This window comes from Macaca thibetana, chromosome 14, assembly GCF_024542745.1.
Source record: "Macaca thibetana thibetana isolate TM-01 chromosome 14, ASM2454274v1, whole genome shotgun sequence".
NCBI lineage: Eukaryota > Metazoa > Chordata > Mammalia > Primates > Cercopithecidae > Macaca > Macaca thibetana.
Genome location: NC_065591.1, coordinates 43,428,051 through 43,441,648, shown reverse-complemented (window position 1 = coordinate 43,441,648; position 13,598 = coordinate 43,428,051). Strand labels below are relative to the sequence as shown.

The window sequence follows — 13,598 nt, the reverse complement described above, 5'->3', positions numbered from 1 at the left end:
GCAATAAAAATACTAGAGATACGGCTTTTATCACTGAGTGAGCCTTGAGTTAGATCAAATGAAGATAAGCATTGTGAATTGAGCTTTTCCAGGGAGCTGCAAGACAAATTAAATAATGACAATTCTATGAAGATGAGGTCATTAAGCAGCATATGACTACAAACTTAAACAAATAAAAAAAATTCTGAGTTCTGAAGTAGTCATGTCACTGTGAGCACATACACTGCAAAAAAAAATACTCAAAGTGAAAATAAATTCAGCCCACAGACACACTGTACTTTCATGGCCTTAAGGACTTTGTAAATTCTGTTATGTCTGCAATTAAACAAAGATGGAAAGAGAGAAAACTTTAAGAAAGAATGGGAAGAATGCATTTCAATAAATTAAAAAGCCTCCAAAGTTTTCAAAGGAAGGAACATAGCTTAAGCAATATCAGAATTAACTACATTCGAATAGCACAGAATGTTTTGATGCAATTTAATTTGAACCGCATACATTTCTGGAGTTTAAGAAAGGATTTACATTTAGAAATAAAGTTAGACCAAATACCAATTTTATAAACTCTTTTCTTCTTTCCCTCAATATTAGGCTTACTAGATATAATACAAGATACCCTAATAAAATTGAATATCAGGTAAAAAACAAATTTTTGTGTAAGTTTTTCCCTAATGTTGCATGGAACATAGCTATACTAAAAACATTCTGATTGTTTACCTGAAGTTCAGATTTAACCAAGCATTCTGTTTTGTTTTTGCTGTTTGATTTGTCTGTATCTGACAACCCTACTTAATATGCAGTACATTCAGATAATCCATGTGCTTACTGTCTTTGCCCTGAAATCCATGTTCTCAACCTTATCCCCATAATTGGAAGTTCCCACTCCAAACTGCAAAGAATGTTATTTTGCTCTCCATGGATGATAATGTCAATATATAGCATCCTTCAAAACAATTTAGCTTCAACCTGCTTCTACTGCTTTAACTATTCTTTCTCTTTCAAAACACACAAATAAACGTATTTCTTTCCTTGGAAATCTGTGCTCCAGCCACATCTTAGCTTTTGTATAATGTTCCTTAGGTTGGAACAAGCTCTTCTTTCTGCATTTCCCACCTTCTGCTAATTGTACATCTACTCATGTATCAAATCAAAGCTCAAACACAGCCCCCTTTCTATAAATTTCCACTCCTTCAGACAGAGTTAAAGAGTCATTCCTCTATGGAATTGTGCTCTCATGTAACTGTGTATTTATTCCTATTGCAGTACTCATGCTACATTGAATTACAGTGAAACCCCACAGTAACAAGAAACTGGATATTGCTTGGTTGGTAATTAGCTCCTTCACTTGCTCCTCATTTTTATAGTGGAGCAGGAGGCAAGCTAAAGTTTCATCTTGGCCTGGGAGAAAGGGCAGGATTTGGGGGAGAGATGCTGTAGGCAATCCCATTATGGGATGCATTGCAAGGGGTAGACAAGGCATCTCTTGTGCTCCTTGATTTGAACCACCTCTAATTTGTGAATAGATGGGTTCCTCACTCAACGTAACAGAGAGCTTCCTGAATCACTAACTGTCTCCAGAAAAACCAAAATACCATTACTGTCTCCACCCTTATTCAAGCTAGAACAGATAAGCATCAATAGAAAGCAACAAATTGCTCTTTGTAGTACGGTCTCTAAGTAATTGCTTTATAAATCTGGGTGCTCCTGTATTGGGTGCATATATATTGAGGATAGTTAGCTCTTCTTGTTGCATTGATCCCTTTACCATTATGTAATGCCCTTCTTTGTTTTGATCATTGTTCGTTTAAAGTCTGTTCATCAGAGGCTAGGATTGAAACCCCTGCTTTTTTTTCCATTTGCTTGGTAAATATTGCTCCATCCCTTTATTTTGAGCCTATGTGTGTCTTTGCACATGAGATCGGTTTCCTGAATACAGCACACTGATGGGTCTTGACTCTATCCAATTTGCCAGTCTGTGTCTTTTAATTGGGGTATTTAGCCCATTTACATTTAACTTTAATATTGTTATGTTTGAATTTGATCGTGTCATTATGATGCTAGCCGGTTATTTTATCCATTGGTTGATGCAGTTTCTTCATAATGTCAATGGTCTTTACAATTTGCTATGTTTTTGCAGTGGCTGGTACTGGTTTTTCCTTTCCATGTTTAGTGCTTCCTTCAGGGGCTCTTGTAAGACAGGCCTGGTGGTGACAAAATCCCTCAGCATTTGCTTGTCTGTAAAGAAAACCATCATTCTCAGAAAACTAACTCAAGAACAAAAAACCACACACGGCAACTTCTCACTCATAAGTGGGAGTTGAACAATGAGAATACATGGATACAGGGAGGGGAACATTACACACCGGGGCCTGTCAGGGGGGTGAGGGACTAGGGGAGGGATAACATTAGGAGAATTACCTAATGTAGGTGACGGGTTGATGGGTGCAGCAAACCACCATGACACATGTATACCTACGTAACAAAACTGCACGTTCTGCACATGTACCCCAGAACTTAAAAGTACAATAAAAAAAGAAAAAGAAATAAACTGTATAAAAAAATACGAAAGCATCAAATTGCAACATTGATGGAAAACTATAGGTGGAATCCTGGAATATAAAGAAGGCTAGCTATGCAGTCTAGCCTTCAGTAATCTTGCAATAATTTGCCCATATTTTTATAAGATTTGATTTTGGAGGAAACCCACTGGTCAAATTAAGACAAGATGTTCTGTGTTATTTTCCCCCAAATGTTTCTTTTATTGGACAATGAGTTCCATGAGTAAAATTATTATGGTTTGCTCATCTCTGTAATCTTAGAGCCCAACATAGTGCCCAACTCAGAGTAAGTAATTTGTAAAACAATACAGTCATTTGTTGAGTAAATAAATGAAATACAGTGTATCTTTGGCTTTATCAAAAGTTGGAAATACTTAAATCTGGTGTTAGAATTATTATACAAATTCATTTAGCTTGCCCACACCTCCATTCTATAATTGTTCATTTTCATCATCATTTATCTCCCCAATGAAAAGATAGTTCTAACTCTCATTATACTATTAATAAAGCTTCTCGTTTAGATCTTGATAATGCTATTGTTGTGGAGTAAAGCGATCATACTTGTGTGTGGATTACAACAATATCCCTAGAGGTACTACATCTTCAGTGGGTTTTTCAAATCTTAACTAAGAACCACTAAGTTGCAGGTTAGAATTTACTTATATAGACACAAACTGCATTGCTTAACCTGAAGTATTTTAAAATCTTAACTTAAAAAATAATTTTCAACACAAACATTATGATAATGGGTACAGAGATGGTATGCGTGTATATTCAAATATGCAAGTTATACCAAAGAAACTTGTGTTCTTGCTTTCAGTACACAAAAGTTAGCGATAATTTTAATGTGATTATACATCTCACAATTTTTTAATAGACCTGATTTGAAGAATTTAAATATTTTATTGACTAATAGCCATAGATTTACTAAATGTTCAATGAAACAATATTTATAACTGAATATGATGTAATTTGTGGTTTTTTTTTTTAGTTTTTTACATTAATATATTCACTTGTAAAACTAACCTGTCAAACAAGATGAATTGCTTAATTGCTTTGTCTCGGAAAGATGGTAACCAACAAGCAGGGTTCAGCCCATCCAATCTTAGCTAAAACACCTATGTGTTATTCCATATTAGTACATACTTTTGGTTCAAGCATTTCCTTGACCCCTTTGGCTCTTCCTTTATTCATTTTACTCTCCTTGTTCCTTTTCCTTATTGGTCTAGCCCATCTTCTAGAGGCTGCATGAAAATGCAAGCAAAAGTCGGAAACAAACTAACGAAGAGATATAAAGAAAGAAAAAGTGCCATTTGGCTGCACTGAATTGCTCTTCAGAACAATGTTGTATATTATATTACAATGACACAGATTATAACCAGAGTAGAGCTATTCTCTCATTAAGATGAATATAATGAGAATGATAAATGAGTTCAAATAAAACCTATTCAAAACACACTTCTAAGCTTTCTATCTCCTCCTTAGATGCTGTATATAGCCTTGTTTCATGATGTCATTATCTCTTTGTGAAATTAAAAAAAAATTAGCTGACAGTTTAAGAAATCTGTCACAACACTTGTATACTACAATCTCTTTAATTTAGGAGACATTTTCCTGTCACAGCACTGTTCCGTGAGTACTTAATCTGTTTGCCATTGAGTTTAGGGTAATTTGGAATTACTAAAGATGATGAGTAGTATAACAGACGAAAGAGTCAGCTGATGTAGGTTCTAGTTTCAGCCCTGTATTAGTTTCCTACTGCTGCTGTAACAAATTAACACAAATTTAAGGGCTTAAAACAATACAATTTTTTAATACTACAATTCTATAGATTATAGATATGACACAGGTCTCACAGAGTCTAACCCCGTCCTGGTCTTGTGGGCCCCATTCTTCCATCCTCAAAGTCAACAATTTTATATCTCTTTGACCATTCTTTCTCAGTCATACACTTTCTGGCTCTTCCCTCAGCTGTGAAAGGTACTTTTAAGGACTCATGTAATTAGATAGTGCCCACATAGATCATCCAGGATTACCTCTGCCTCTCAAGGTTGTTAACTTTAATCACAACCTGCAAAGTCCCTTTTTCCATGTTTGGTGGTAACATATTCACAGGTTCTAGGAATTAGACATGAACATGTTTGGCAGAGGGCATTATTTTGCCTACTACCAGATTCATTCATATCAGTTTATGACCTTAGTTAATCATTAAGCACTTTAACTCTTAGCTTCCTCTTCAGCAAAATGGTGATAATTAATCACTCTGCTGATTAAGGTGGCCTTCCTTTATCTTCTTTGTCCCTTTTCCTAAGATCTGTCATAAAGTGTAAGGTAATGAAGGTGAAGTTATTTGCATTTTAGAAATCAGGTTATATTAGTCCCAGATTTGTACTGTAATTTGCTAACTTATTCATTAATTCATATACTCACTAAGTAAATGTTGAATACTTACTATGTGTCCAATGCTATTGTACATTTTACAGACATGGTGGTGAACAAATAGACAAGGTACTGACTGTTGTAGAGATTTAATGGAAAGATAGGTCATGTAACTGAAAGAACACTGGGCAGCTACTTCAGTTAGGGTGAACAAGGACTGCTTCTCTGAGGAGGAAAGCTGAAGGGTAACATACTCAATTTCCAGGAATGGCAAGGAGATCTGAAATAAGAGATCTTGCAAGACAGTAGGAAGAGCATTTCAGGAACACAGAAAGGATCTAAGATGGATTCAAGTTTGGTAAGTTCAAGGAACGCTAGAAGGCCATGTAATTGAACATGGAAATGTAGGCAAGTAATTTGGTCAAGTAATTAAATGAGAAATGGTGAGGAAGAGAACATATGTTCATGTTTACCAAGTCCATATATAAGTTTCCCTTTCCCTTTTTTATTGTTCTAAAAAGATAACTGACAAAATCATCTTCCTGGGTTTTTGTCGTTGTTGTTTTAATGTAGATAAGCGGTCCCCAACATTTTTGGCACCAGAGACCCGTTTAATGGAACACAATTTTTCCACGGACAGGTATTGAAGGGATGGTTTCAGGATGAAACTGTGCCACCTCGGATAATCAGGCATGAGCTAGAGTCTTGTAAGGAGAGTGCAACCTAGACCTCTCTCATGTGCAGTTCACAATAGGGTTCCCGCTCCTATGAGAATCTAATGCCTGGCTGATGTGACAGGAGGCGGAGTTCAGGCCATAAGGCTCGCCTGTCGCTCACTTCCTGCTGTGCCGCGGGTTCCTAACAGGCCAGGGACTGGTACTGGACTCACGGCCGGGGAGTTGGCGACTCCAGATCTAAATGATAAACTAATATGGTAATAAACTAATATAGTAATAAACTATCCTGTAGGGAATTTTGAGAAAAACAAGCATAATTAAAACAAATATTTCAGTACTTTCAGTGCAAAACCTAGTAAGAGAGACCTAAGAATTCTTGGTCTTTATCAGCTATGGTCTGAGGATGGAAAAATGATTTAAGGCCGGGCGCGGTGGCTCACGCCTTTAATCCCAGCACTTTGGAAGGCGGAGGCGGATGAATCACGAGGTCAGGAAATCGAGACCATCCTGGCTAACATGGTGAAACCCCATCTCTACTAAAAATACAAAAAAAAAAAAAAAAAAAAAAAGCTGGGCATGGTGGCGGGGGCCTGTAGTCCCAGCTACTCTGGAGGCTGAGGCGGGAGAATGGCCTGAACCCGGATGGCAGTGAACCCGGGAGCTCGCAGTGAGCCGAGATGACGCCACTGCACTCCAGCATGGGCGACAGAGCGAGACTCCATCTCAAAAAAATATATATATATGTATATATGATCTAAGTATTTATCTAAATATATCTATATAGTTCATCATTACTCTTAAATAGGAAGTTTAGCTGGGCATTACATTCTAGTTGGGTACGTTTGCATTAATACATAAAGATACTGTTTCATTATCTTCTGGCATCAGTTTTACTGAAGAAAATAAAATTTTGTTCCTTAGTAATCAGCCTTTCTCAATTTTTAAAGATATTATATTCTCATTACTTTTGGTTTCTGAAATCTCACTATGATGTGCCTAAGTTGTATTTCTTTTCATCCTCCTAAAATTTTGTATAATTTTCAAATTATGGATATTTATCTATTTTTAATCTCTTGGCTATTATCTCTTCAAATATTGCCTCTTCTACATTCTCTGTTTCTGGAATTCTTGTAGGTATATGTTGACTTTTTTATGCCATCCTTCATGTCCCTTAATCTTACTCACATATTGTTTACTTTTTCCTGCTACAAGATAGCCAACTTTTTCTGTTCTGCCTTCAAGTTCAGTAAGTCTCTCTTCAAATAATAATAAAGAGCAAATACTTTTAAAAAGCTTTCTTGGTATCAAAAACTCTTTGAAACCCTTTTTATATGTTAATTCATTGAATTACCACAAAAAGCATAAGCCGTTTATCATCTTATAGATGAGGAAACTGTCTAATTTGCTTTGAGTTTATTATTTCAATATCTGCATTTTTGCATGTTCTGCTTTGTCACCAATTTCTGCTTATGAAAAATGGCCACAGTTACCTTTTCCACAGCCACATTATTGTATTTAATGAATTTCTTCCACAAAAAATAGTGTCGTTGTATGTAGTTTTATATTTAAATAAATTATAATTTCTATATATCTTTTCATACTTGTATTCAACTCATAGTTTTACTCATTTACCTTCAACTTATATGTTTGAATTCAATTAATCATTTTGTCATATGTAAGGCTTATATCATGTTTTACTTAGTCAGGGTAGGTTAGATTATGTTGTGGTAGCAAATGTCTCCATCTCATTTGCTTACAACCACAAAGATTTATGTTTTAACATGCTACATGTCCATCGAAAGTCATCTTTCCCAGCAGCCGCTGATAGAAATGGCAGTTTTCACATTCCATGGGCTAAAGAAAGTCTTGTGGACAAACCTGTCCTTACTGGAGTGAGAAATTAGAATTCTTCCTTGGGGTCTGGCAGGGTAGCTCAAGCCTGTAATCCCAGCACTTGGGTGGTCAAGGTTGGCAAATTGCTTGAGCCCAGGAGTTCGAGACCAGCCTGGGCAAAATGGCAAAACCCAGTCTCTAGTAAAAATACAAAAATTAGCTTTGCATGGTAGTGCACACCTGTAGACCCAGCTCCTGAAGAGGCTAAGGTGGGAGGATTACTTGAGCTCTAGAGGCACAGGTTGCAGTGAGCAGAGATCATGCCACTACACTCTAGTCTGGGTGACAGAGTGAGATCTTGTCTCAAAAAAAAAAAAAAAAATCCTTTCTAGAAAGGGTAAGCAAATTTTGGTAAACAGTTATTCTATCTTCCACATCCTCCACCCTTTCAACTGCCCAACATTTTATTTCCTCTCATTTTGATATGTAGCACTCATTCAGTAATCCTTCAAGGGAGACAAGCCCCAAAGTCCTAACCATTCTGTGCTCTAAGCAGAAATCCAGAATCCCTGACTGGTTTTGGGTCTCTTTATCACTTCAGAGATGAATCTTCTTAGTTAAAACAATTCTGATATGAATAAAATGTTTAGGACTTTATACATCCCTAAACATGATGACAGGACAGAGATAAGCTCATTCAGACATGGGAAGAATGAGAGAATGTCTCCAAGGGCCTGGGAGAATACCCTACATTTGTCTGTAGCAATTTCCAAATCTTGCTGGGTAGAAACTTCAAAAAGCCCCTGTCCTCAGGGTGAGGGATATTCTTTTCTAGGCTGAGATTCTACTCTATAAGATTAGTTCCACAATCAGTTACACTAATAAATTTTGGCTCCACTCTTGAGTTATTTTTCTCTTCCATGATCTTCTTTGGCTACATCTCAAGAAAGCATTTAAGAATATTTCTTCCTAAGGAGCTGAACAGCTCTCTCAGTCTGCTTTCCAGAGGATTTGGGGCCTATGTTTTGTTAAATATCACAAGTGATTGATATATAGGTTTATAGTGCTTCTACTAGTACAACTCTCTCAAAAATATCCCTTTCTCAGTTACTGCCACCTTGAGCCTATAAAACTTCACTGGAAAAACCACAACCTAGAATGTTTTGCTAAAATAATTTTTTCCAACCAGGAAAATTTACTGGGTACAAACGTAATCAATTCTGTGGTTTTAACAACAAGTACAAGGACAACACTGTCAATTTGATTCTTAATAGGAATTTGACCTCTAAGCTTTCAAGTCACTCAAATTTTTGAATTTTTTTTTTTTTTTTTTTTTTTTTTTTTTACCAATTGAGAATGAGAGCCTGCTGTTGTCTTCCACAACTGAGAGTTTCTCAAGTACTGGAATTTATTCTTACAGCAGACATTACAGGATACCATTTTTTGCATTGCCACACCAGTATTGGCTGTCTCTCAATGGATAGCACCAGCATCTCTTTACCTGATACATTTCTCCAAAGTTCTAGAAGCATGTTTTGCCTAAGTGTATGGCAGTGGATGACTCTGAAATATGCCTTCTACACTATTTTTGAATGCTTTCAAGTGGGGTTATGATACAGTGCCAACAGAAGCAGCTGGCTTGAATACTTTCCTTTTTCATTCCTCCCACTCCCTACTTGTGTTTCCTGTTCATCCCAAATAAATTATTTTCAGTTTAATCCTTAGATAACAAGATCAACTATTGGGAGAATTCAAACTAGCTGAGTTCCCTTTTACTCCTGTATGAAATCTGACCATTATTTGCCAATTACAAATATTTATTGTATTGTATTAACTGGTTAAACAGAACAATATTAACCAACCAATCACTGTACCAATAGTCTTCTTGTTGTTATTAATCTCTTTTCCAAAAGCTAAAAATCTCATTACATACTTTGCAAATTATTTCATTCAATAGTTATACCAAATTGTTGCCCGTGATTAACATGGATCACCATCTTCCCAGATTCTAACCAGTTTTTCCCTACCCCTTTCCAACCTTGAAGCCATTGACACATAGTTTAGATTTTCTATTATTGAAAAATCATACTCATGGTACAATTTATGCATTATTCAGGATTTGCTAGGTTGTGCTGCAGTAATTAATGATCTCCAAGTCTAATTTGCTTACAGCAGAAGAAATTTATTTATCGGTTAGGCTGGATGTCTTCATTCTGGGGCCAAGAATAAAAGGTTAAGCTCTATAAAAATTGCAAGTCATCATGGCAAAGAAAAGAAAGGATAAATGTAATAAAATACAAACTGGATCTTTAACAATGTTGTCAGTTCGATAAAATACAGAACATTCAATTACATTTAAATTTCTGATAAATGATATATTTTCTGCATAAGTATATCTCAAGTATTACATGGGGTACACTTATAAAACTTATTCATTGTTTATCTAAAATTCAAATTTAACCAGGTGTCTATTATTTTTACTTATTAATGCTAGCAACCCTACTACTATGGGCTGAATTGTGTACCCCAAAAATGTATATATTAAATCCCTAACCCCAAGACCTCAGAATTGGACTGTATTTGGAGATAAGGCCTTTAAAGATTAATAATACCTTTAAAATGAGGTTTTTAGAATCTGCACTAATCCAATCTGACTGGAGTCCTCGTAAGAGGAAATTTAGACACACAAAGGGACACCAGGGATGCATGTACCCAGAGGAAAGGACACAGAGATGTGAGGACACAGAGAGAAGGTGGCCATCTGCAAGTCAAGGAGAAAGGCCTCAGGAGAAACCAAGCATGCCTGTACCTTAATATTGGACTTTTAGCCTCCAGAACTGTGGGAAATAAATGAAGCTTAAGCCACTCACTGTATAGTACTTTGTTATGAAAGACTTAGGAAACTAGTACACCTACTCTTTAAGCTTCTGCTAGAAAGTGACACACACAATTTATGCTTGCATTTCATTGGCTAAAGCTGATCACATGGCCAAGCATGACTTCAAAGGGACAGAGACATACAATTCTCCCTCTTGGTGGGGAAGCAAGTATTGATGAAAAGTAACAAAATCTATCACCTTTTTCTATTCCTTTAGTACTAGACATCAAAGCCTCATTAAACTATTTGCTGTAACAAACGATAAAGAATCTCATCTATTTGTACTTTAGAAATCAACAAATTCTCTGGGATATATACACCCAGAAATGTAATTGCTGGGTCACTGTGCATATGCACACTAATTTCATTAAGAATTTCCTGGAAGCTCTCCAGAATGGCTACATACCTGATCACTTTCTCACAAGAAATGAGGTTTACCTTCCCTGACATTCTCTACAGCCTTTGGCATAACCATCTTTCTTTTTCTCAAACTAATCAGTATGAAGTGGCTTCACACTAATTTGCAGTCCTCTAATTTTTAATGAAGTTGCACATTCCTGCATGCATATATTAAACATTTAGTATCCCCTTATGTGAGTTGTCCTTTTGTGTCCTCTGTATCCATTTTTCTATTGGGTTTTCTGTATTGATCTTCTAACTCACAGGAGTTAATTCTAGTTATTAATTATTTGTCTCTTAAATTTCCAAATATCTTCATTTGGTATGTCACCTATTCATTAACTTTGATCACAGTGTCTTTCCCTGAATATAAATTCACTAGTTTAAAGTAATTCTTTTTTTTCTACTCATAGCTAGTGCTTTTGTAGACATGTTTAGGAAAATTCTCCTGGATTTTTCACAAATAGTTTAGGAATATTCTATTGGGTTTACAGTTTTGCTTTTCACATTTGGGGTTTTAGTAATTTAGACTCTATGTGCTATTTTTTTCTATATGGACTATAAGGCCTATATGGTCTATATGGACTCTATTTTTTCTGTGTGGTGTATATGGGCTCTATTTTTTTCTACATAGTAACTAAATGTTAGTTACTAAATGTTAATTTTCTACATGGTAACTAAATGTTCCTAACACCAACCATTGCATAATTCATTGATTCCCCAGCAATTATGATGTCATTCCTATTAGATACCATATCCCTATATTTCCATAAATCTATTTCTGGACTCTCTATTCTGACCTCTGAATTCTTTCTCTGTTTCTTTATTAAGATCTTGCTTTATTAATTATGATTTTATACTACGTTTTAAAATCTTTTAGAAAATGTATTCTCTTTTTCCCCTTATTTTCAAAATTGCCTGATATATTTGAGGATATTTATTTTTTTTGTTGTATTTGAATTAATCAAATATCCTTTTTAAGATAGAAATTGAATTTAAAGGTGAGTGGTTGATTGTTAACATATTTACATGTAAAATTATCCCATCCATAAATATATTGTTCAGATGTTCTTTTGTGCTCTGTAATAGAGTTTAAATTATTTTCTGTACTAAAGGTCATATGTGTCTTTAGTTGGGGCAATTCTTAATTTTTTTATTCATTTAGTAATTGATACCTTTCTCTTATTTTATTTCATTAATGTTGATTTTCAGAAATGTTCACTAAATTTTTGGTAGGTTGATGTTATATTCAACACTTTCCAAACTCTATTATTAGTTGTTACAGATTATTATTAGTTCTATTGAGTTTTGTAGGGAAATTATCTCATCTGCAAATAATGATTATGGTTATCTTGTCTATTTTTCTTGCACAATTATAAGTTATGCTCCTGTCAGATCTTTCTGCACTTTGATGAACAGTAGAACTGACAGACAATCACTGTTTTAATGCCAGCTTCAAAGGGAATGTGTATCAAGTTAAGGAAAATGTTGATGCAGGCTTTATTCAGAGTCTTTACATATTTAAGATTTAGCTTTTTTTTTTTTTTTAATTGTACTTTAATTTATAGGGTACATGTGCACAATGTGCAGGTTTGTTACATATGTATACATGTGCCATGATGGTGTGTGGCACCCATCAAATCGTCAGCACCCTTCAACTCATCATTTACGTGAGGTAAAACTCACAATGCCATCCCTCTCCCCTCCCCCCTCCCCACAATAGGCCCTGGTGTGTGATGTTCCCATTCCCATGTCCAAGTGATCTCAATGTTCAATTCCCACCTATGAGTGAGAACTGTGGTGTTTGGTTTTCTCTTCTTGCGATAGTTTACTGAGAATGATGGTTTCCAGCTGCATCCATGTCCCTACAAAGGACACAAACTCATCCTTTTTTATGGCTGCATAGTATTCCATGGTGTATATGTGCCACGTTTTCTTAATCCAGTCTGTCACTGATGGACATTTGGGTTGATTCCAAGTCTTTGCTATTGTGAATAGTGCCACAATAAACATACGTGTGCATGTATGTGTCTTTATAGCGGCATGATTTAAAATCCTTTGGGTATATACCCAGTAATGGGATGGCTGGGTCATATGGTACTTCTAGTTCTAGATCCTTGAGGAATCACCATACTGTTTTCCATAATGGCTGAACTAGTTTACAATCCCACCAACAGCGTAAAAGTGTTCCTATTTCTCCACATCCTCTCCAGCACCTGTTGTTTCCTGACTTTTTAATGATTGCCGTTCTAACTTGTACGATGGTATCTCATTGTGGTTTTGATTTGCATTTCTCTGACGGCCAGTGATGATGAGCATTTTTTCATGTGTCTGTTGGCTGTATGAATGTCTTCTTTTGAGAAATCTCTGTTCATATCCTTTGCCCACTTTTTGATGGGGGGGTTATTTCTTTTTTTCTTGTAAATTTGATTGAGTTCTTTGTAGGTTCTGGATATTAGTCCTTTGTCTGATGAGTAGATTGCAAAAATTTTCTCCCATTCTGTAGGTTGTCTTTTCACTGTGATGGTAGTTTCTTTTGCTGTGCAGAAGCTCATTAGTTTAATTAGATCCCATTTGTGAATTTTCTCTTTTGTTGCCGTTGCTTTTCATGTTTTAGACATGAAGTCCTTGCACATGCCTATGTCCTGAATGGTATTACCTAGGTTTTCTTCTAGGGTTTTTATAGTATTAGGTCTAACATTTAAGTCTCTAATCCATCTTAAATTAATTTTCATATAAGGAGTAAGGAAAGGATCCAGTTTCAGCTTTCTGCTTATGGCCAGCCAATTATCCCAGCACCATTTATTAAATAGGGAATCCTTTCCCCATTTCTTGTTTCTCTCAGGTTTGTCAAAAATCAGATGGCTGTAGATGTGT

The 13,598-nt window shown here is 35.7% G+C and overlaps 1 long non-coding RNA gene across 1 annotated transcript in view; it reads right to left on the bottom strand.

Moving 5' to 3' along the window:
• Window positions 1-766: 766 nt before the first annotated feature.
• Window positions 767-13,598, bottom strand: part of LOC126934721 (uncharacterized) — a 90,174-nt gene continuing 77,342 nt past the window's right edge. Inside the window, exon 4 of the long non-coding RNA XR_007719086.1 lies at window positions 767-2,232. This is a non-coding gene — a long non-coding RNA (uncharacterized LOC126934721). The remainder of the gene's footprint in view (window positions 2,233-13,598) is intronic.